This window comes from Meles meles, chromosome 6 (assembly GCF_922984935.1).
Source record: "Meles meles chromosome 6, mMelMel3.1 paternal haplotype, whole genome shotgun sequence".
In the NCBI taxonomy this organism is placed as follows: domain Eukaryota; kingdom Metazoa; phylum Chordata; class Mammalia; order Carnivora; family Mustelidae; genus Meles; species Meles meles.
Window position 1 is genome coordinate 105078150 of NC_060071.1, and position 25602 is coordinate 105103751.

The 25602-nt window shown below is 37.6% G+C and overlaps 1 pseudogene; it reads left to right on the top strand.

The window, feature by feature from the left end:
• The first annotated feature begins 399 nt into the window (after positions 1–399).
• LOC123944448 lies at positions 400–1186 on the top strand (annotated as a pseudogene).
• Positions 1187–25602: the final 24416 nt, after the last annotated feature.

Here is a 25602-nt window from a genome sequence, read left to right on the forward strand (position 1 = left end):
TCCAGTCAAAATCCAAATGAAATCAAATGTGTTTTTGTGTGTAACCTGTTACACTATATTTATAATTTATATGTAAGAGCCATAAATATACTTATGAAGAAGAACAAGGTGGGGAGATTTGCTCTACAGGTTTTATTTTAAATACCTTATTAAAGGGGTGCCTGGGTGGCTCAGTGGGTTAAAGCTTCTGCCTCCAGCTCAGGTCATGATCCCAGGGTCCTGGGATTGAGCCCCACATCGGGCTCTCTGCTCAGCAGGGAGCCTGCTTCCCCCTCTCACTCTCTGCCTGCCTCTATGCTTACTTGTGATCTCTGTCAAATAAATTTTTAAAAAATCTTTAAAAAAAAACCTTATTAAAAAGCTATCATAATTAAGCCTTTTGGTTCCCTGAGCAGTGTCATGGCAGTTGGCAAGAACACATGCCTTACAAAAGGTGGCAAGAAGAAAGTGGTTGATCCATTTTCTGAGAACGATTGGTATGATGTGAAAGCACCAGCTATGTTCAGTATAAGAAATATTGGGAAAACACTAGTCATAAGAACTCAAGGAACCAAAATCACATCTAATGGCCATGAGAACACAAAAACATAATGTGTTTTTGAAGTGAACCTTCCAGATTCTCAGAATGATGAAATTGCATTTTGAAAATTCAAGCTAATTACTGAGGATGTTCAGGGCAAAAACTGCCTAATTCCATGGCATGGGTCTTATTCATGACAAAATGTGTTCCATGGTCAAAAAAATGGCAGACCCTGACTGAAGCTCATATTGATGTCAAGAATACTGTTGTTTATTTGTTTTATCTATTTTGTGTTGGTTTTACTAAGAAACAGAACAGTCAGATTTAAAAGACCGCTTATGCTTAGCAACAACTGGTCCACCAAATTTGGAAAAAAGATGGAAACCATGACCCAAAAAGTACAGACAAATGACTTGAAAGAAATAGTCAATAAGTTGATTTCAGACATCATTGGAAAAAGACATAGAAAAGACTTGCCAATCTATTTATCCACTACATGATGTCTTTGTTAGAAAAGTAAAAATGCTGAAGAAGCCCAAGTTTGAGTTGGGAAAGCTCATGGAGCTTCATGGTGAAGGTAGTTTTGGAAAAGCTACTGGAGATGAGACTGGTGCTAAAGTTGAATAAGCTTATGGAAATGAGCCACCAGTCCAAGAATCTGTTTAAAATTCAGACATTGGGGCACCTGGGTGGCTCAGAGGGTTAAAGACTCTGCCTTCGGCTCTGGTCATGATCCCAGAGTCCTGGAATCGAGCCCCACATCGGGCTCTCTGCTCGACAGGGAGCCTGCTTCCCTTCCTCTCTCTCTGCCTGCCTCTCTGCCTACTTGTGATCTCTGTCTGTCAAGAGAATAAATAAAATCTTTAAAAAAAAATAAATAAAATTCAGACATTTAATGGTAACAAATAAAAAATCTTACTTGTGATATCTAAAAAAAAAAAAGGTATAATAATTAAGGCAGTGTGGTGCTAGTTCAGGGATAGAAAAAAATGACAATAGAATAGAACAGGATACCTAAACAGAACTACACCTATATGGAAACTTGATTTGTGACAGGCTTTTTTCATGGATAAGTGAAAGAAAAAATGGACTTTAAAAAAAGTGTTAATACAATTTAAAAGCACGACATTAAATCCGTACACTCTGCCAAGGACTAGAATAAATGATAAATGATAAAATGATAAAACATCTTGAAAACTGTATAGAAAAATATTTTCTAGCTTTGGTGTCCAAAAGGATTTCGTTCTTTCTTTCCTTTTTTAAACAATTTATTTATTTATTTATTTATTTATTTGACACACAGAGAGGGACTGAGCATACAAGCAGGGAGAGCGGCAGGCAGAGGTAGAAGCAGACTCTCCACTGAGCAGGGAGCCCAATGCGTGGCTGGATCCCAGGTCCCTGGGATCATGACATGAGCTGAAGGCAGACGCCTAATTGACTGAGCCACCCAGGCGCCCCCCAAAAGGATTTCTTAAAGAAGATCCAAAAATGTGTAAATCAGAAAGCAAAGGTGATAGCCAAAACAATCTTGAAAAAGAAGTCCAAAGTTGGAGGACTTATAATTCCCAATTTCAAACCTTAATGCAAAACTATAGTAATCAAGACACTGTAGAAATGGCATGAGGGTAGACGTATAGAATAATGGAGTAAAATGGAGAATCCAGATATAAACCCTTCCATTCACAGTCAATTGATTTTCTACAAGGGTGTCAAGCTAATTCAATGGAGAAGAAATGTTTTTCATAAATGGTGCTGGGATAACTGAATATCCCCATGTGAAAGACCCCTACATGAACCTACACAAAAATTAACTAAAAATGGATCATAGACTTAAATGTTAAAAAAGCTGTAACACCACTAGAAGAACACAGAGCAGTAAATCTTTGTGAACTTGGGTTAGGCAATGATCTCTGACATACAACCCCAAAAAGACAAGTGAAAAAAATTTTTTTTTGAAAAGTTGGACTTCATCAAAATTAAAAACTTTTGAGGGGGAAACTATACCATCAAGAAAATGAAAAGACATTTCATACAATGGGAGAAGATATTGATTGAGGATTGTAAAGAAAGCCCTCCAACAGAGCAAGAGATGGAAATTCTGGCAGTCAAGAAAGCAAGCCCTATTAATATTAGAGGATGAAGGCATATGGGTAGGGCACCAACAGTAACTGCTACACAATCCCAGACTCTCTTCAGTAGAATTAGGCAGGCCCCAGTCTTAGCTTGAGTTTTCCCCAAAAGTATACATAAACTAAGGCAAAAGACTCATGTGCTATTACTTTATTAGGGCAAGCAGTTCCAAGAAACATGGTTAGGAAAGGAGGAGTGAAGTGGAGAAGGAGAGAGAACCAATATGAAATTGCATTGTGGCCTTGGGGCCATTACTAAATGTCAACAATTGCTTGATCTCTTGGAATAGTCCTTAAGAAGCCTTAAAAAGAAATCCGGACTTTTGTACTTGAAGACCCAAAAAAGCACCTGAATACAATTTTTAAAAGACTGACTGGTTTCCCCCCACAAGTAGTTAGTTGATACATCTGTAAATTAAGACTCTCTCAGACCTCATTCATACTGCAGGTTCCCTTTAATCAACATCCAATACATAATTGGTGGTAATGGATAGCTGGGATAATTGAAATCCACAGAATAATAGCTACCATTTAGTAAGTACAAGGCGGTTTTATATAATGTCTAATCCTCACAAAGTAGCTTTTGTTATACTGATTTTATTAATGCCCAAGCTGAGATTCAGCTAACTTAAGGAACTCTGCCAATGTCACAAATCTAGTAAGTAGCAGATCAGGTTTTGGAACCATGTCTTCTTCTTCTTCTTCTTTTTTTAAACTCCTGAAACAATATTCTTTCTATTATATCAGGAAGCCTTCTAGAAGAAGGGATTACGATTCCTAAATCTCCTCTTAGCCAATAATCTTTAGACCTGTTATTTATTTTTTAAATAGGTCATACAAACACATGGTTTAAAATTCAAGAAATACAAGAGGATATTCAGTGAAAACTCTCCTTTTCGCCCTGTCCATGAGTCACCCGGTTCTTTTCAGGGGCAACTAATGTTACCAGTTTCTTATGTATCTTCTCCAAAATATTTATGCATAAATATAATTTCCCCCTTTTAACAGAAAGGGGTTATTCTACCCAATGTATGCTGTTTTTAGACATCTGAGTATTTTAAAAAATGGCCATAAGATTTTAGGCTTCTTGTGTATAAGAATATGTAGAAAGGACTTTTCTAAGATGGAAGTTTCTGATGAATTCTATTCAAATTATAATTCATTATTATTTGGCAAGTCTGTTACCTCTGCTCAGTATAGCTTTTGTTTACCATATCTTTTTTCAGTAAAGAGCCAGATAGTAAATATTTCAGGCTCTCTGTCATGACTATTCAACTGTGCTGTTATAACATAAAATTAGCCATCAACAATATGTAAACAGAGGGACAAATGAGTGGGTTCTAATAAAACTTTATTCAAAAAAACATGCAGCAGGCCAGATTCGACCTATAGGTCATAGTTTTCTGGCTCTCTAGGAGATTTTTTTTTAAAGATTTTATTTATTTGACAGAGAGAGAGTACAAGTAGGCAGAAAGGCAGGCAGAGGGAGAGGGACAACCAGGCTCTCCACTGAACAGCGAGCCCAATGTGGGAGTGGATGCCAGGACCCTGGGATCATGACCTGAGCTGAAGGCAGACATGACCTGAGCTGAAGGCAGATGCTCAACTGACTGAGCCACCCAGGTGCCCGAGATACTTTTAAAAAAGTATAATATATTTTTATGTATTATAGCATACTGGCCTTATTTGGACACACCAGCATGATGAAATAAACCCCTGATTTGTACTGTTTGTCAGTCTCTGTAGTGTCAATACTTCCAATAAAATGAGTGAGATCAATCTACTAACAGTTTAGCAATAAGATTGCAAAATTCCTAAATATTAAGAATTGGTTCTCGTGATCTGATGAGAGACAGTTACAGCACACTACTGTTTGCAAAACCTGGAGATATAGGATAATGAATATACTAGGAATAGCTAAAGCCAAAGAAAATAAAGGGAGAAAAAAGTTTCATTTTTTTTTCACTCCTAAAGAGTTTGAGACACATGAATAAACTTAAAGAGTTTGAGACACATGAATAAACAAAGATTGTACAATGTACCTTTCCATACTCACTAGCATTTATGTTGTTTTGTTTAATTATAAAACATGGAGAGAAGAAAGTTTTATGTAGACAAATTATAAAACATGGAGAGAAGAAAGTTTTATGTAGACAAAGAGATCACTTTTGTATCATCAGTAAATCTAGTGACATTGGCACTGAAGTTCAGTGTGAAGTGAAAAGAGCAGGAACTAAAAGCAGAACTAAAGAGCAGGAACTAAAAGATGTGTGCATGTATATGTATATGTGTGCATGTATATTATGTAGACAAAGAGATCACTTTTGTATCATCAGGAAATCTAGTGACATTGGCACTGAAGTTCAGTGTGAAGTGAAAAGAGCAGGAACTAAAAGCAGAACTAAGAGCAGGAACTAAAAGATGTGTGCATGTATAAAACATATGTGTGTCTGTGTTATATATGAATATTATATATAATATTTTATATATTTGGAATGCACATATTTTCTATTACATATCATTTTGACATCTTTTTCTTATTTATAATTTGTTTTTTTCTGTGGTCTAGTGATTTTTTTATTTGATATCAGATGTTCCAAATGTTATGTTGTTAAATATTTGCATTTTGTTCTCTTTTTTCAGAGTTTTGAAGTTTGTTTTGGCACACAGGTTATTAGGTTAGTTGTGAATCAACTTGATATTTTCTTTTTTCTAAAATTTTAAAAGGATTTTATTTATTTGAAAGAGTGAAAGAGTGAACACAAGCAAGGGGAGGGGCTGAGGAGAGGGACAGCAGACTCTCCACTGAGCCTGGAGCCCAACTGGATTCCAGATCCCTGAACTCGTGACCTGAGCCAAAATCAAGAGCCGGGCAGTCAACTGACTGAGCCACCCAGGTGCCCCTCAACTTGATATTTTCAAGGATTGTTTTCAGTTTTATTAGAGTGTACCTAGACTAGCCTTTATTCACGGGCAAGTTTAGCTTTAATATTAAACCTTTGTCCCTCTGGGATTTCTGTTGATTGCCCTGTTGCTCAGTGGCATCTCTTATCTCTGGCTGGGTGGAATTTGAACATCTCCTGGCCCTTTCTGTGCACTGAGAATTGTGCAGCTTATAGCCTCTGGTAGTCGTCTGAAAACAGTTGTCTCATATCTTTTGTACAGGTTTCCAGTCGTTTACTGTTGAAGAACAAGTTCTGTACCATTTACTTCTTCCAGTCTTTCAATTCCTGTATATTGAGGACTTCTTTGAAATTTAAAATAAACTATTAAAATTCTCTCCGTACAGCCTTACATTTAGGGTTTGCATTATTCCCCAGTCTTCATACTTTTATTCCATTGCAAATGGTATCCTTTTAAGATTTTTATTTTCTACCTGCTAATTGCTAGTACAAAAGAAAAAAAATACTGTGTATTTTTTTTTCTAAGCAGCAACTTTGTATACTGATTTTTCTATCTGGTAATTAGAGTATTAATTATTTTGAATTACCTAGAAATAATTTTCAAATAAGGAATAATGATAGTTTCTTTTTTTTTTTTTGCATTTATTTACTTATTTAAGTAATCTCTACACCCAGCGTGGAGCTTGAACTCATGATCCTGAGATCCAGAGCTTCATGTTCTTCCAACTGAGCTAGCCAGCCACCCCTAGGCTGTTTCTTTAACTCCAATCCTTATATATATATATATATTTTTTTTTTTCTTGCCCTACTTCACTTTTTAAGAGGTCTAATTCACTATGGAATTTTTTTTTGTTTTTGTTTTTTTTGTTTTCACTATGGAATTTTGATGTTCCTTTCTATTTCTAGTTAGCTAGGATTTTTAAAAAAAATTTAATTTCAGTGTAGTAAACATACAGGGCATGTATGCCCTTGAATTAGTATTTTTATATGCTTTGGGTAAATATCCAAAGTAGTGCGATTACTGGATTGTGAGATAGTCCTATTTTTAATTTTTAAGGAATCTCCATACTGTTTTCCAGCGTGACTGTACCAGTTTATATTCTCACCAACAGTGCACAAAGGTTTCTTTTTCTCCACATCTTTGCCAACACTTGTTGTTTCCTGAGTTTCCGATTTTAGCCATTCTGACAGGTGTGAGGTGATATCTGATTTTAGTTTTGATTTGCATTTGTCCTGAGGTTGAGTGATGTTGAACATCTTTTTAAGTGCCTGTTGGCCATCTGTGTATCTTCTTTGGAAAAATGTCTATTTGTATCTTCTACCCATTTTTAATCAGATTTTTTTCCTGTATTGACTTGTACCAGTTCTTTATATATTTTGAATACTAACCCTTTATCAGATATGTCATTTGCAGATATCTTCTCCCATTCAGTAGGTTGCCTTTTAGTTTTGTTGGTTGTTTTCTTTGCTGTGCAGAAGCTTTTTATTTTGATGTAGTTCCAGTGGTTTATTTTTGCTTTTATTTCCCTTACCTCAGGAGACATATCTAAAAAATTGTTACTACAGCTGATATCAGAAAAATTACTGTCTGTGCTCTCTTCTAAGATGTTTATGGTTTCAGGTCTCACATTTAGGTCTTTAGTCCATTTTGAGTTTATTTTTGTGTATGGTGTAAGAAAGTGATCCAGTTTTTTTCTTTTGCGTGTTACTGTCCAGATTTCCCAGCACCATTTGTTGAAGAGACTTTCCCATTGCATATTCTTGCCTACTTTCTTGAAGATTAATTGACCACATAAATATGGGTTTATTTCTGGGCTTTCTGTTTTGTTCTATTGATCTTTGTGTCTGTTTTTGTACAGTGCCATCCTGTTTTGATTACTGCATCTTTGTGATATAACTTGAACTCTGGAATATAATACCTCCGGTTTCATTTTTCTTTTTCAAGATTATTTTGTTATTCAGGGTCTTATGTGGTTCCATACAAATTTTAGGACTGTTCTAGTTCTGTGAAAAATGTTGTTAGAGTTTTGACAGAGATTGCCTTAAATGTGTAGATTACTTTGGGTACTGTGGACATTTTAACAGTATTTGTTCTTCAGTTCCATAAGCATGGAATATCTTTCCATTTCTTTGTGTCATCTTCAGTTTCTTTCATCAGTGTTTTATAGTTTTCATTTTGTAAAAGATTTTATTGTTTGAGAAGGAGAGAGACCATGAGCAGGGGGGAGGGGTAGAGGGAGAAATAGTCTTCCCGCTGACCAAGAAACCTGACGTGGGGCTTGATTCCAGGACCCTGGGATCATGACCTGAACCGAAGGCAGATGCTTAACTATTTGAGCCACACAGGTGCCCCATCCTTTCTCTTAGTAATTTTATTTATTATATTGATTGAGTTGTAAATATTGAAGCACCCTTGCACCCTTTCTTACACCATACACAATTAATCCTACTTGATCATGGTGAATGATTTTTTAAATGTATTGTCGGATTCAATTTGCCAGTATTTTATTGAGGAGAGACCATACAACTGCGTGTACCCTATTACTGAAATAGAAGACATTGTTTACATTTCCTTCTAAGAGTTTTTTATCATTTGTAGTAAAATATACATAACATAGAATTTACTATTTTCATAAAATGTACATAACATAAAATTTACCATTTTCACCATTAAGTGACTTTACATATGTTTACAGTGTTGTGCAAACATCAGCATCATCCATCTCTAGAACTTTTTTCATTTTGCAAAATTGAAACTCTGTCCCTGTTAAAGACAAACTCTCCATTTCATTTCCCCCAGCCCCTAATGATGATCATTCTACTTACTGTCCCCATGATTTTTTTGTACTCTAGATTACCTCATATGAGTGGAATCATACACTATGCACCTTTTGGGATTGGCTTTTTTATTTAGCATAATGCCTTCAGATTTCATCCGTGTTGTAGCTTGTGTCCTTCTAAAAGTTTTAAAGTGATTTTCTTTTCATCATTAGATCCTTAATTCATCTAGAATTATTTTCTGTCTAGGTATGGAGTGTATAGTTAAATTTATTACAATATGGGTATCTAGTTGTCCCAATACCATTGTTGATTATTCCATCCTTTTCACATTGATTTGTAATGTCACCACTGTCATATATCAAATATCCATGTAAATATAAGCTTCTTTCTAAGCTGTTTTCTCCAGTTGGTCTATTTTTCTATTCTTATACTGGGAAACAATATTATTTGCTACAACTTGAAAATTATTATTTTTTTTTAAGATTTTATGTATTTATTTAACAGAGACATAGCAAGAGAGGGTACACAGCAGGGGGAGTGGGAGAGGGAAAAGCAGGCTTCCCCCAAGCAGGGAGCCAAATGTGGGGCTCTATCCCAGGGCACTGGGATCATAACCTGAGCCGAGGCAGATGCTTAATGACCAAACCACACAGGTCCCCTCGAAAATAATTCTTAATATCTGGTAAGACAGATCCTTCACCTAGGAGGTCTGAGTTTTCTTAGCTTCAGCTCTAGTCCTAGGGAGCTAGCTTTCTAGGTGAGGGTTGAGAGAGGATGCAGGCCAAAGATGTAAGCCACCTGCTTTTTCACTTTGTTTGCATGGTCAGGTCCTATTGGGTTCAGTTCTGATGTGTTGTTTCTACTTGTTTGCCAGAAACGTCACAGGCTATAGCCATATGGATCAGAAAACACCCACTTCATACACTTCCAAGACTGAGTCATCAGCTGTGGTCCATTGACCTCCATGGAGCCTAATAGCTGCCTCAAGAGCTGAAACATTTGACATATCCATTTAGTAAATTTTTATTGAATGCCTACTGTATGCTAGCATTGTGGGTATAGTAACAATCCAAACAGTCTCTGTTCTCATGACATGTATATTCTAGTTTATTGAAAGGAAAGTAGTAACTTTTTGTCAAGTACAGTGCTTTACTAAAAAATGCTAAGGGCCTTCTACATGACTATTAATGAAGTTTTGTCCTTTATTGGTCTTTGTTCTTACATTTCAAATAGTTCTGAAGACACGTTAACTTGAAAAATGCTTGATTGCTGGTGATGAAATTTTTGACAGAGGTCCATGTTTTAATTGTACAGCATTCACTGGATTAAAATTTATGGATATCTATGTAATTGAAGCCAAATTTATGGCAGGCAACAAAACCTGCAGGAGTGGAAAAGGCTGCCACCAAAACTTTGGTGGCACTCTGAATGTACCTGTCACCCTGCGTCCTTCCTGAAAATACCTCACTCCAGAGAATGTACCTCTTTGCTTTCTCAGTCTGTAAAACAGAATAGTTAAAAAAGAAAAAAAAAAGTAAATTTTGCAAGCAGTAATATTAATACTAAACTTTTATGAAAACTAGTCAGACAAAAAAGTAACTGAAAATTGATCTTTTGGATAGTTGCATGCTGGCTTAGGGGGAAGGGACTGGTAGGAATTTCTTTGAATTCAGGCTTAAGTTTTCCCCCTTCATTGGGGCACCTGGGCAGCTCAGTTGGTTAGTGTCCAACTCTTGATTTCAGCTCAGGTCACGGTCTCAGGGCTGTGGGATAAAGACGTGTGTTGGGTCTGTGCTCAGCACAGAGTCTGCTTGAGATTATTTTTCTCCCTCTTCTTCTGCTCCCCCCAATCATTCTCTAATTAAATAAATTAATTTTAAAAATTAATTCCCTTCCTAGAGGACCAAAAGGATATCACAACAAACTGAATGATTCCATTGTTCATCTTAAATGCTAGTGGGTGACTTACAAAGTTGGCTTAACAACTAGAAGGCAGAACTGTACATTTCTGTTCAAGATTGGTATAATTAATACTTATCATGGAAACTATGACTTATTTCAAATTCTTTACTTATGTGTCATAGAATTTACAGTATTCATGGTAAAAAAAAGTCATCATTAATCATCTTTCTTTTCTAAAACAGTTCTTGATAAGTATGTCTCTGAGATTCTAGAAGACACAGTAAAAAAAATTAGAGAACATTTTAACCCAATAATGACATAAATGACTTACCTTCTTGCCGGGTAATACTTATCAGAATATTTACCCATTGAGGCTGCAGTCATTGTCCTCCATCAGCTCCGTTGCAATATTCTGTATATATCTGGTAAGGGATTGGCCTGCCATAAGTCACAGAGTTTAAAATATTATTGCTATTTTTTCCTGTATTTTTACGTGGATATGGGTTCTCAAAATCGTGTGATGCAAGAGAGAGAAAAGAAATGGCCTAGATTAGGTGTGTCTGGCTGTTTCTGTCAGTATCAGTAGTCTCTTGATCTTGGGGTTGTAGGTTCGAGCCCCATGTTGGATGTAGAGATTAGGTAAAAATTAAATTTAAAAAATGGCCTGAATTATTCTAAACCTGACATATGGTGTTGACTTCCTTTGAATCACTTGATTCCAAATCTGATAAAACCTGTAGGCTGATTAAAACAAATGGGAAACTCCTCTTCCTTGATGTTAAATTAAGAACTATTTTAAATATTAAAACAAATAATAGGTATATTGGATAGATTCAAATTGGCATGAGTTTTAATTATTATCCTGCTTGCTTTAGGCAGGTAATGGTAGACTATTTAAATGTTTCCACCAAAGAACCCAGAAAAGCCCAGGAGTGTGAATAAGAGTTACCCCTGCCTCAGTGTATTATCACAACAAATTACCATCATGTTTCTACTTTAGCTTTTCCATCAGAATAAATAAGCACACATCATGTTTCATTTATTCCACAACCATCTATATATTAGTACCTAAGATGTTCAAGGCTCTGTGCTAGATTCTGTGAATATAATGGCAAAAAACTAAAACACATTAGAGTGTTCAGAGGTAAGAATTTATCACCATTTATAAAATGATAAAATTCATAACCAGAATTTATCTCACATTTTCTTGTGAAAATTAAATGGGAAGGCCTGTGTCATCTAGGACATAGTAATTGCCCAAAAAATGAGTGCTTCAAAGATAACATAAACTATATGCAGTCTATAAATCTTGATTAGATCTCAATTAAAAACAAACAGCTATAAAGGATATTACTGGAACCTTTATGGACATTTGGGTTTCAACTTGATAAGAAGTATTAGAGCATTATTGTTTATTTTCTTCAGTGTGACAATGACAGTGGGATTGTGAAGAAGAATATCCTTAATCTTGAATGATACTTGAGGAAGTATTTGGGGTGAAGCATCATAATATCTGCAACTTAGTTCTAGTGTTTCAGAAATATAATTATGTAAAGAAGAAATGTTAAATGGTTAAGTGTTAGTGGTGGTTTATGGTGCCCATCGTACTGTTCTTTCAACTTCTAAAATCAAGTTTGGGAACTTTCAGCATAAAAAGTTTGAAAAAACTTTTAGTTCCTTTTTCTCTTCCCTGTTAAGAATAATTTACGATTGTACAGTTCCCTCAAAGGGAATCTCTTCCCCAAAATATGAATTAGAAATTGGAGACCATGCAAATTTAAGACCCTTTCAGAATGGGCTTTGTTGTTTTTCTTTTAAATCTAAGTTACATCAGTCAAGGATAAACTTGGATCTGAGGCAACATTCTTCACAAACTTTGTCCCAATGGTTTAACTTTTATTTGCCTGAACTCTGTTTTACCTTGTACATTCACCTTTGCCAGAGGAATTGTGTCTTCACAGTCATTAGCAAGGTACTTTCACTCAGTCCACACAAACTTTTACATTATAGCACACTGGGAGTTAGGGCAGTGTGGAGTCAAGATGATCAGAAGATGCAGTTTCACTTGGTGAGTTTACAGTTTTATTGCAAGGTTTAACATGATAAAGCTGAAGAACACCCTCGGAACTATTTAGAAAGCACAAATTAAAATAGTGTAGTTCCAAAGGGGGTTGTAAAGAGGAAGCTGTTACTAACATCAGCTTGAAAATGAGGCTGTCACAATAAGCTAGATGTTAACAGCAACTGGACATCCATGGACTTCAGACCCTCCTATAGGTTAAATTTTTCTTCAAGTTCAAGTAAATTCAGGGCACCACAACTGGGATTTTCTAACACTGCTCACAGTTCCAACTCAGACATTATTTTCCCTGAAGTTGAAGCCAGGGTGTGACATTATGTATCTAATCATAGAGAAGTTGTTTTTGACCATGGTTTCCATCAAGTCCACAGAGCCCCAAAGAGTAAAGAATATGTGTAGCATGCCGAATATATATTGTTTACAGCAATATAGCACATTATTAAGTAATCATGACATCGATGGTCCTTCGAGTCGGACTTAAGAGGATGTCATTGATTTTCTCAGGCAGTGCCAGAGGAAATGATGAATCTCCTACAAAAGTGATGGTAGGAAAAAATGAGCTCAATTTATAATAGGCACTAAGAACTTATGCAGGTTCTGCGACAGATTCATTAAAAATGTTTATCCTGTCTGACAGAGAATATTAAAATTTTGATATATTTGCTCAGGCAACTTCTGCTAATATAAAATTTATCAACTTGATAATTTGCTGAAGACTGAAGATTCATTTTTAAAGGAAAATGGAAAAGTGTTTCTTTTGGCCTCTAGGTGGTGCTATGTATTTTATGCAAGGACAACACTCCCTGTTTTGAAATTGGAAAGATTCCTGAAGATTATGCATATTATTTTACAGATGAACAAACTGACATTCATTGAAATTTTGTCCCATTTAAGATAAGAAATCTGGTTAGAGGCAGAGCCAGGACTAGGGCCTCTTTTTGTAAAATGTTTACTGTATGATTTATTCAAGAAAAAATTAGTCATTCCATAATTATTTCAAACAATATTACACTGTCATGTCAGGTTTAAAAGTTTATTTTACTTTTACTGATCCAGAAAGTTTCTTTTTTGGAAGTTCTAAAAGAACATTTGCCTAACTTATATGAAAATATAGGGGTTCCTGGGTGGCTCAGTGTTTAGATGTCTGCCTTTGACTCATGTCATGATCCCAGGGTCCTGGGATGGAGTCCCACATCAGGTTCTCTGCTCAGTGGGGAGTCTGCTTTTCCCTCTCCCACTCCTCCTACTTGTGTTCCCTCTCTTACGGTATCTCTCTGTCAGATAAATAGATAAAATCTTAAAAAAATAGATTGTAAAGAAAAATGATAGGATATCGTTTTGCATACATATAAATTACTTTACCAAAGAGGAACTCCCAGTCATGAAAGAACATGTTTAAAGAGATGGTTCATTAAAAAGGAAAAACAAACTGTCAATAGTTATATAAAAATATATTAAAACTCAGTAACAATCAAATCAAAACTAAAACATCAGTGTGGTGCTCCTTATTCCTTCCAGATCAGCAAAATTCTATGATTATCCTCAGGGATACTGAGGCAATGATAAAATAGGCACCTTGCCTCCTGTCAGTGGGAGCATAAATTGGTACAACTTCTCTGAAAGCTAATTTGACAGATGTTATGAGGAACTTTAAATTGTTCAAACTCTGACATAATATTTCAGCCTCTAGGCTCTTCTCTGTAGGAATAATCAGAAATGTGGACAGTGATTTATATACAAAGATACTGATCACAGCATAATTTATAATACTTGTAAATAAGAAAATCATTTTATAAATTAGAGTATGGTTATGATATCAGGCAGCCATTTACAGACTGCTTGCAAATAATTTTAAATGACATAAGAAAATGTTCATTATATTTTATTGGATTAAAGAGGAGGTTAAAATCTATAAACCTGCTACTACCTCAGTTCTATAAAAACATTACTGTACTTGGGAGAAAAAGAGTGAAAAACATTAATCAGAGGTTATCTAGATATAAGAAGAATGAATACTTCTTTCTATTTTCTCCCTACTTTTCAAGTTTCCTACAAAGTATACTTCTATACTAAGAATTATAGACAGACTTTTGTTTAGAAGAAATAGGGAAAAAAAAAGAAGAAGAAATAGTCAGAATTCATTCATTCATTTATTTAAAGTAATCTCTGTGCCCAACATGGGGCTTGAACTCACAAGCCCAAGATCAAAAGTCACATGTTCTTCCAACTGAGCCAGCCAGGCACCCCAGTAAGTCGCATTTTAAATGATTTTGAAACCTGTCACTCTGTGAATCATCTGAGGCTGGGAGAGTCTCTGTCTTCCTGGTTTGCTCCCTTGTACTGCTAGTCAGAATGAGGAAACCCTACAGTATTATTTCCCAGAGGCAGAAAAACTATGTCTGATTTGCTTTATCTCTTTGAGAAGATCTCTAAACCTCAAAGTCTAAAGTTTATTTTAGACAGGGCTGAACATACCTCCTTGAATATATGCTGTCCACTTATCTTCTTCAAGATTTTCCTTCTCCTGGGGTGCCTGGGTGGCTCAGTGGGTTAAGCCTCTGCCTTCGGCCCAGGTCATGATCTCGGGGTCCTGGGATGGAGCCCCGCGTCGGGTTCTCTGCTCAGCAGGGAGCCTGCTTCCTCCTCTCTCTCTGCCTGCCTCTCTGCCTACTTCTGATCTCTGTCTGTCAAATAAATAAATAAAAATATTAAAAAAAAAGATTTTCCTTCTCCCTACTTTATTTTATTCTATGACTCAATTTTTAAAATCTGGTTTTGTGCATTATAATTCATATTAAGTTTTCTAACTAATACAAAGTTCACACATTCAGATGTCTTGCTAGATGCTCCTTAGTTCATTCTTGAATTGGTTACTGAAAAGTGCTCAGTTTAATTCAAAGAGCTGCTTGCTAGCTCCCAATCCCCAACTTAAAAATTATTCTTTCTTGTTCTAAGAAAAAATGTTGGCTCATCTGAAACTTCATTTTGTAATTCAAATTGTCCTGTAATGATGCAACTCATGAAAAGCATATTTGGTATTAGGTAGTGAAAAAAGTCTAGAATTAAACTGCAAGAGACCTTGACTTTTGTCCTGGGGGTTGATTATCAGGACAGTGAAGAATGAATGGTTTAGCATTTCCATTTGGCACTAATTATGTGTGTGATCTTTGGCAAATTTTTTATCCTCAGTTTCTTTACCTATAAAATTAAGGTAATGGACTGATGACCTATGACTCGTGACCTGACATAGGAGCAGAATATTTGAAATTGTGCTTACATTGGAAAATCTGGGGCATATGACTCCCACCCATTTAAGATCCCTTCTAGTTTTGAAATGCTTTTCTGCTCACAGTGTACTTTCATAACAGCATCTTTAGCAAGGAACATTCTGGACCCTGCCTCTCAAGCTTGATCCCAGATCCCATACTTTAGAAGCACTGCTGACTTCTGTTTTCTTAGTTACTCGGGTAAGGCAGTGCTTAATCATTGGAGCCAGAGGCATAGAAGCTGCTACCAAACTCCTAAAATAACGCTGTGTGTCAGCCACAGTCATGAACACATCTGGGAGAGTATAGCAACCACATGCACAGATGTTTGTACATCTTTGTTTTGCGCAGGGAAACATTAGCAGAAACTCTAGTGTGTAACAATCCCCTAATCCTCTTCATCCAGGGCCTGCTGCACAAATTATGATTTGAGGGCATGCCAGCCAGGGTGCTTCATCCAAAAACACCTACTCCACTGCTTCTAGTCCAGTTTTATTGAGCTGACCTTTGTCTCTTGAAAGCTGCCACAAATGCTTTAAAAACACACCTCTCAAAAAATGGAAAGAAATCTAACCTTAGGAGGACAAGGAGCACCCATAGGGTTATAATAGGTCAAGTTCAAATGAAAACACCATGAATAACACATTTGCATCTTCCCATTTCACGTTCTCTTTAGTCATTCCTATGTTATCAAGTGTACCATGCTTTAATGTAAGTCACAGGGGTGCCTGGGTGGCTCAATTGTTTAAATGTCTGACTCTTGATTTTGGCTCAGGTCGTGATCTCAGAATTGTGAGATCGAACGCCTCATGGGACTCTGCGCTTACTGTGGGGCCTACTTTAGGTTCTCTTTCTCCCTCTGCTTCTCCTCCCCCACTTGCATGCGTGCTCTCTCCCTCTCTGTCTCTCTAATAAGTCCTCTCTCAATTTGTCTGTTCATGTTTAAGTTGCTGTTGAAAAATAGACTTCAGGTTAAGCTTTACTCTTTTAAAATCTTTTTACATCTTTTAAAATGATTTTTTGGGAGCACCTGGGTGGCTCAGTGGGTTAAACCCTGCTTTTGGCTCAGGTCATGATCTCAGGGTCCTGGAACTGAGACCCGCATTGGGCTCTCTGCTCAGCGGGAGCCTGCTTCCGCTGCACCCCCACGCCCCCGCCTGCCTCTCTGACTGTTTGTGATCTCTCTCTTGCTGTCAAATAAATAAATAAAATCTTTAAAAAAATAAATTTTTTTTTTATCTGAATCATATTCCATTTTTGGCCATAAGTGTGTTTATAGGGAAAGTTGTATTTATCTCTTGGTGCCTTGTTAAACAACTACAGATAAAGGCAATAATTAAATTCTTAAATAAGAGATTATGAAAATGTATTAAGTATAGGGGATATTTCTATGCCTTGGCATTGTAAACTATAAACAATGAACAGGCTTTATTTTATCTCAGAGTTCTTAGACCTATTCATAATTTATAAACATAGTGATGGTTTTAGCTTATAACATAAGTTTGTCATTTTAAACAGCTTATATTAATTAGTTATGAAGACAAAAGTAGATCCTAAGAAAACAGAATTCTGAGCATCCCAGATAGATAGTATAGCATGACTTTGGCCACAGCTTGAGTAAGACAAAACTCAGTGGAAGACAAAGACAGTTGCAACAAAAGATGCCCAAATAAATATATGCTTGAAGTTTCAAGAAGTCTCATGGGAGGGAGCTCCTAGTTCTGCCTGGGAAAGTCAAGGAAGACCTGCCTGAAGTGGGGATGATTCCTGGAGAAACATACACCTGCCATCATGATCATAATCGAGTGAGAGAGAAGGCAGGTGTAGGTAGAAGTGCTGGCTGAGTGCAGGGTGCTTAGCAGCCTAAGAGATTCTAGGAAGCTGCTTGGAGATGGACCCACTGAGAGTTGGGGGAAAGATACGGAGTAGGAGAAGCTTCCAGAAAGACAGAGCAGAGGTGTGGGCTTAACTTGTTCAGGGAATGGCAAGTATTCAGAAAGGTCAGGAGACAGGATTTGTGAGGGAGTTGATAAGGGAAGCGTGAGGGAAAATAAATTCAGGAATGCCATGTGTGATGCACCGTGCTGAATATTTGGCATGTATTAGTTCATTTAATCCTCATCTAACTCCATGAAATAGTTAACATTATCTCCACTTTATAGAGGAGGACGTGTATGGAGGAGGACATGTCCTCAGAGTTTTTGATACTCTTCCCTTTAAGATGTAGATCCTAATTCCTCTCCCCTTGATTGTAGGTTAGTTAATTACTTGCTTCCACCTAATAACATATGGCAGAAGTATGATTTGTGACCTCTTAGACTAGGTCATAAAAAGCATTATGGCCTCCTTGCTCTCTCTCAAATCCTTCACCCTGGAGGAAGCCAGCTGCCATAAGATGAGGACTCTTTTTTTTTTTTTTTTAAGTATTTTATTTATTTGACAGAGAGAAATCACAACTAGGCAGAGAAGCAGGCAGAGAGAGAGGAGGAAGCAGGCTCCCTGCGGAGCAGAGAGCCCGATGTGGGGCTCGATCCCAGGACCCTGGGATCATGACCTGAGCCGAAGGCAGAGGCTTTAACCCACTGAGCCACCCAGGCGCCCCAAGATGAGGACTCTTAAGCAACCCTATGGAGAGACCCATATGGCAAGAAAGTGAGCCCTCCTGCCAATAGCCATTAAGGAACTGTAGCTTCCTGCCATTGGCTATGTGCAGGAGCCATTTGGAAAGATCTTCTAGCCCCAGTAAAGCCTTCAAATGACTGTAGCCCCAGCCTCCTCTGCAAACTCATGAGAAATCCTGAGGCAAAACTGCCTAGCTAAATCCCTCCCAAATTCCTGACCCCATACTACCTCTAGCACAATAAGTGTTCATTGTTTTTAAGCTATTAAACTTTGAGGTGATTTGTTATGCAGTAGGAGATAACTTGTAGACTAAGAGATAGCAACATATTCAAGGTCACATAACTTATAAATTACAAATTTGAAATGTGAACCCAGACATTTCAACTCCAGAGTTGACTAACCTATAAATTCCTGCCTTGAAAAGTAGGTGGGGGCCTGTCTCTAGAGATCCAGTGTTAACACACACACACACATGTATGCACATACATACTTTTTTTCTCCTTGTTTCTTTCTTTCCTTTCTTTCGTTCTTTCTTTCTTTCTGACTTTATCTTGATAGTAGGAGTGAACCACTGAAAGCAACTGAGTTTTAGTAAGTTTTAGAAAGACCCTCTAGTGTTGAGGTCTGATTATAAGGGGCCACAGCTGGAGTTAGAACAGTGTCAGGTAATGGAAATAATCCAGACAGAGAATGGTGAGGTCTTGGATTAAGGCACAAGATAGAAAGGTTAGATAGGAATGCCAGGGTGGCTCAGCTGGTTAAGCATTCGGCTCAGGTCATGATCCCAGGGTCCTAGGTTAGACTCCCACATCAGGCTCCCTGCTGGCTGGGAGCCTGTTTCTCTCTCTGCCTGCTGTTTCCCCTGCTTGTGCTCTCTCTCCCTCTCTTTCTCTCTCTGACAAATAAAATCTTTTAAAAAGGGGAGGGGAGGGTTAGACAGGTTCAAGAAGTGTCTAGGAAGTAGACTTGAGGCACTCCCAGGTGGCTGACAAAATGTCTTTGGCGCTGGCCTGTGAGAGGGCAGGAGGGGGTGGTAGGCGGACTTTCAGAACTGAGTCATTCCTGGTGCTCCAGCGGGTGAGGGAGGGGATGTTGGCAGCTGGTGGGAGAGTGGGAGAGGATCTGCCTAAGGAGTTCTGCCTTGGACATGGTGCCTTTGAGAGGTCTTTGAGACATTTAACAGACACTTGCGAGGTGTCTGCACTGGACTGGCACTGCAGAGGAGAGGTCTGAGTTGAAGTGCGGACTTGGGGGTCACCAGCCTGCCTTCAGAGGCAGTGGATTACTGCACCCTGAGAGAGTGTGTGCAATGAGGGGAAGAGAGTGCTCTCCAGGGAGAGAGAAGCCAGAGAAGAGAGAACCAGGGCATCTGAAGAGCCCAGGGTAGAGGGAATACAATTAAGGTGTCAAATACAGCCTTGTTTTATGACAAATGCCACTTTGAGTCTGTGAAATGTGATCAGTGACTGCTAAGCCTGCCACTTGAAAGAGCACCCTGCGGAGAAGCTTCTGCACGGAGCCCTCGGGCACCTCGCAAGCCTCCCAGTGAACTTCATGTATGCACCTGGTCTGCACTCATGTGCTTACCAGGCTCATTCAGGTTCCACATTTATGCAGAGTTTAGCATCCAGTAGGCATGTACTAAATGACTGTTAGATGAGTAAACGCTTATTAATACATGCAAGGCCCTGGGCAGAGCGAGGCTTTCCTCTGTTTGCACATGCAGAAGTCATAGAAGAGGACCTCTTGACGAGTCCCATGGACTCATGTAGGCAGCCACATGCAGATGCTAATGAGGGTTTGATGTTTGCTACAGAGACACAAAATTTTATTTCTCTCTCATTAGTGTTAACAACAATAAAAAAAACAAAGTCAAAGGTCTGGGATTCCAAGATTTTTCCTGATATTTTAAGATTGAGTTTATAGATGCAGTCTGGAAAGCTAACATGGATTAAGCTGAGATCTTTAAAAGGGCTTCTTTAAAAACATAAGCTTCTTTCACCTCCAGCTGTTCTAATGGTAACTTCCTGTCCATCTGGGAGTCATTATTTTTAAAAGTTGTATTTCAGTTAAATGAAATAATGTCAGGGCTTAAACCTTTTTTGTAATTAGATATAGTGATTAGTTTTCTCTTTTAAAATTATGCTTGGATTTTCAATCAAGAAAGCCATGCAAAGTCATAAAATAGTAAGACCATAATATAGTTCCAAAAGTCCAAAAACTGTTACAGACTAAAAAATACTGAATTTAAAAAATTAAATTCTGTGGCTTTCATATGAAAGGCAAACAAAATTTCCCGCATATTTAAATAATTAAGACAGTTAGAAAACTTTAAACCAAGCTTTCAGTGCTGTAGCTCTTTATAGTATGAAAGTTCTGCTATAAATCTGCTGGGTTTATTAACTGCGGATGCTCGTTTAGTAGGGCATTAAACATAACATAATGCAACTTACTGAGGACTTGTTTTCTTCATTTTAAAATTCCGCAAAAGTAAAAAACACCAGGAAGAGAAAAGAGTTAATGGAGCTCATCTGGATGAACCTCCCATCTCATCCCCCACTATAACCCTTCTTACCCTTAAATCCTGCCATACTCCTTTGTCTCTGTGCCCAACCCTTTCCCAGGTCCTTCTCACCTGCCTTCAATCCTAGGCTCTGAAGATGGGCACTGAGGCTTTCATTCTGTCATTTGATGTTATTTTATAGTCATTTCATGGTTTCTTAGAACTGGTTGGTCTCTACAGTTTGCCTTTCTTCCAGGTTTTAGCTCCATTTTCCCACAGTGGCTTAAACAATGATGATCATTGGACATCCTGTTTCCAGTACTGTGATAGTTAATTTATGTGTCAGTGTGGTTAGGCTATGGCATCCAGTTGTTCGGTCAAACGACTGTTAGGATATTTCTGTGAAACTATTTTTTAGATGTAATCAACACTTAAATCAGTAGATATATGGAATAAAACAGATTATGTGGGAAAACCTGATCCAATTAGTTGAAGGCCCAGGAGACAGACTGAAGTTCCCCAACTGCTGCTTAGAAGCCCTGCCAGGATTTCCAGCTTGCTGCCCTGTGCATCAGACTTAAGACTACAGTAGCAACTCCCCCAAATTTCTAGGCTTTCTGCCTGCTCAACCCCCCACCCTGCAGATTTTGGACTTGTCACCTTCCCTCCACCCCACTATCACATGAGCCAATTCCTTAAAATCGCATTCTCTCCTACTGGTTCTGTTGTTCTGGAAAACTCTAATATGAGTAAGAAAAATCTGCATTAAAGGATAGAGATGATTGTAAGAGATTTTAGTGGGCTATGTCATTCTTACAGTAATCCTTTGAAGAAAATATCTAGCTACCAATTTGCAAGTGATAACTCCTTAGAGGAGCCTTAAAGAATTAATCAGTCAGTCATTGGCCCTCCTCCAAACCATATTAAACTCATGCTTCATTGATTTTTTAAAAACATTTTACTTGGAAATAATTTCAAACTTACAGAAATGTTGCAAGAAAAGGAATAGTACAAAAAAAAAAAATAGTACAATAGTACAGAGAAGGTGGCACCTGGGTGGTTCAGTCTTTTAAGCATCTGTCTGCCTTTGGCTCAGGTCATGATCCTGGTGTCCTAGGATCGAGCCCATCTCAGGCTTCCTGCTCAGTGGAGTCTGCTTTTTCTCTTTCCCTCTGCCTCTCCCTGCTTGTGTTCTCTCTCTCTTGCTTACTTTCTTTCTCAAATAAATAAATAAAATCTTCGAAAAAAGAATAGTACAGAGAAAACCCATATACCCTCTACTGGGCTTCATCTGCTTTACCCATTTAACTTTATCACTGTGCACCCATAGTCTCTCTTCCTATATACATACACACATACACACACACACCTTTTCTTTTTCTGAACCATCTGAGAATAACTTGTATGTACCATAACCCTTCGAAATACATCAGTATGTATTTTGTAAGACTAGGTAGAGTTTCTTACTAATCTAGTTATCAACTAAAATAAATTTAATATTGATATAATATTTGCATCTATTCCATAGCTGTATTCCAGTTGTAGTCATTGGTCTATTATTGTCTTATAAAGCATTTTTTTTTCTTTGGTAGAGGATCAAGTTATCATGTTTCTCTATTCTGGAACATATCCACAGCCTTTCTTTGTTTTGTATGAGATAGGTGCCACCAATTTAAGGCGAAATTTCTAGGAAAATTGTCCAGCTAATGTTGGCTTTAACAAAACTTAGAGTCAGAGATAAATCAATGCAAGATGTCATTTTCCTTCTGGGACTTAATTAGGATCACACAAAATTCTGGATAGGAAACACATACCCTAATAATGCCTGACTAAATCAGTTTATGGTCCTGTCTTCTGTAATATGCTTTCCTAATCTTTGCCGTGGGCACAGTCAGTGGGCAAGACAGACCCTGCATCTGAAGTTCTGTAACTAAGAGGTTTTCTGAATTGAGCTGGGCCTGGAAATTAAAACCAGATATGCTTTTCAGTTAATTAGAACACTAAGAGCTTGAGTTTTTTAAAAAGTTAATGAGAAGACATTAAGGTCAATGGGAATAGGCTTTTCTAAAATATGTTTCCTTCAGCTTAATATATTTTCTAAAAAATTAATTAAGCTAGGGGCACTTGGATGGCTTAGTCAGGTCAGCATCTGACTCTTGATTTCAGCTCAGGTCATGATCTCAGGGTGGTGAGATCAAGCCCTGCGTGGAGCCCTGCATTGAGCTCCATGCTCAGTGGGGAGTCTGCTTAAGATTCTCTCTCTCCCTCTGTCCCCTCCTTAAATAAATAAATCTTAAAAAATCAAAAACCAAAACAACTAATTGAGCTAGATTTAGCCCACAGCAACCGTGGCTTATTCTTTTTTCTATTCTCTTTTCTTTCTTTTTTTTTTTTTAAACAGAGGGCAACATTTGATTAATTACTATTCATCAAAACATACTAGTCAATGGGAATAACCCAGTAGATATATAAAGACAGATAACATTAGTTAACCAGGAACAAAAAAATTACATGATGTAGTACAGTTAGCTAAGAAAAAATTCTTCATTTTGAAATATATTTTTATGCAATATCATATGGTTTAGTTAAAATCATTGTCATGGTACCTTTTGGTCCAAAAACAGAAATCATATAGGGTGTCATGTAATGTCTTCACTTTGGCTGATTCACTGTTTTGGCATTGTTTTTGCTGCAGATGTATATAGAGATGGTTCATCTCATACTTTAGAAAACTCTTTGGACAATAGAACAGAAAGAACACAGTTCAGGAGACTTCTGAATTATTAGATTTTTTGAAATACAACTTATTTAAAGGCATATTCTGTGAGCAATGCAAATAACTTAGTTTTTTTTTTAAACAGGAAAAATATTAAATTAGAATTTGATGGGAGTGGGGAGGGTGTATATGTTTACGTGATTAAGAGTTAGCTAATTACCAGTCAGAAATCCCCAAGTAGTGGATAGTACTTTTGTGAGAAAGATTTTTTTTTTTTAAAGATTTTATTTATTATTTGACAGAGAGAGAGATCACAAGTAGGCAGAGAGGCAGGCAGAGAGAGAGGAGGAAGCAGGCTCCCCACGGAGCAGAGAGCCCGATGCGGGGCTCGATCCCAGGACCCTGAGATCACGACCTGAGCCGAAGGCAGTGGCTCAATCCACTGAGCCACCCAGGTGCCCCAAGATTTTTTTTTTTTTAATTAAGAGGGCAGTCATTTTTTTTTTAAGATTTTCTATTTATTTATTTGACAGAGAGTGATCACAAGTAGGCAGAGAGGCAGGCAGAGAGGGTGGGGGAAGCAGGCTCCCTGCTGAGCAGAGAGCCTGATGTGGGGCTCAATCCCAGGATCCTGAGATCATGACCTGAGCCGAAGACAGAGGCTTAACCCGCTGAGCCCCTCAGGCACCCCGAGAAAGATTTTTTTTGTGTTACTTAGAAAACTTGATGAATCAAATGATTGCCATTTAAAAAAAAAATGAATACCATTCTCATTTAGAAACCAACTAATTGTGGGACCTATAACCAAAGTCAGGAAGTTAATAATAAAGTTTATTAAGACAAATGACTCACTTGCCTGGGAAATCCAAATGACCTTGGGTCCAAGGAAGATCTCCTAATACTAAGTGTAAAGCATCTCTGATGAAACAGATGTTTCCAGAAATATTTCTACAGTATTTTCTGTTATTGACCATATGGGAGGCTAGAAAGGCACTTGCTCTCTGTTAGTGAGAGCCACACAGGCTTCCCTGGGACATCTTGACAAAGGACAAAGACATACTTCTTTCTCACCGGGAAAAGAGGATGAATTATTTCCTTCTGAATGAGTCTGTACCACTGAATGCAGAAAGCAGTCATGTGCTAGGAATAAGTTCTGGCCCTTGGCTTCCTGCTTCTTCCAAGTGGTTTTCCATCCCTTAATGCACCAAATAGAATTGAGAGAGGCTGCTCCCGACATCCACCCAAAGAGAGCTCCTCCAGTGAGGCATGCAGACACACTCTGATATCTAGGGCGTTTTCTCTGCTAAGCACAGGCAAGCTTACAGTGCACCAACATCCCACGTTGCCTACACTTCAGCAGCGTCCACCACTTTCTCTGAGTGCCACGGCCTAGTACCACAGCCCTGAGAAACCATGCATGTGTCTGAGGATCCTACAGGGTGGGAGGGAAAAGCTGGTAATAGATGCCTATTTCAAAACAAGAGAGCAGGTGTGTGTGTTTTGCTGAGGCTGAGGGTATAGGGTGGGTAGAAGTGTGTTGGGTCTGGGGTGAGGTGGACTAACAGAGATGGTAAATGGGTCTAGGATTTTGGATTGCCTACGACAGCATTTCAGGCCTTGGGTATTGCTTTTTAAATCACCACCTATAATTTCTTTTCCATTCTCCCAAGAGAGCTCAAGTATGATCATTAAATTTTCTTTTAGAAGATTATGAACCTAGGGCTCAACCACTGTTAGATTTTATTTACCAGAATGCAATGAAATGATTAGATAAATTATTGGTGACTTTGCCATTAACTGTGACTCCTGTGGGATTTATTACTTTTGAAATGCTAATTTGTTTTAACTTCCAAGATTACTGCTGATATGTGTCAAAAATTACTCTGAAGAATTATTCTAAATTTTAAAATTTTAGCTTACTTAAAATAAATTATAATTTTAAAACTATTTTAAATGTATAATATATAATGTATGTTGTATATTTATGTATATTAATATATTACTGATATAAAATGTATAAATATATAATATATAAAATTATATATTATAAAATTATTTTAAAATTATTTTGAGATTTTATTTATTTTAATATTTTATTTATTTATTTGACAGAGAGAGATCACAAGTAGATAGAGAGACAGACAGAGAGAGAGAGGGGGGGAAGCAGGCTCCCTGCT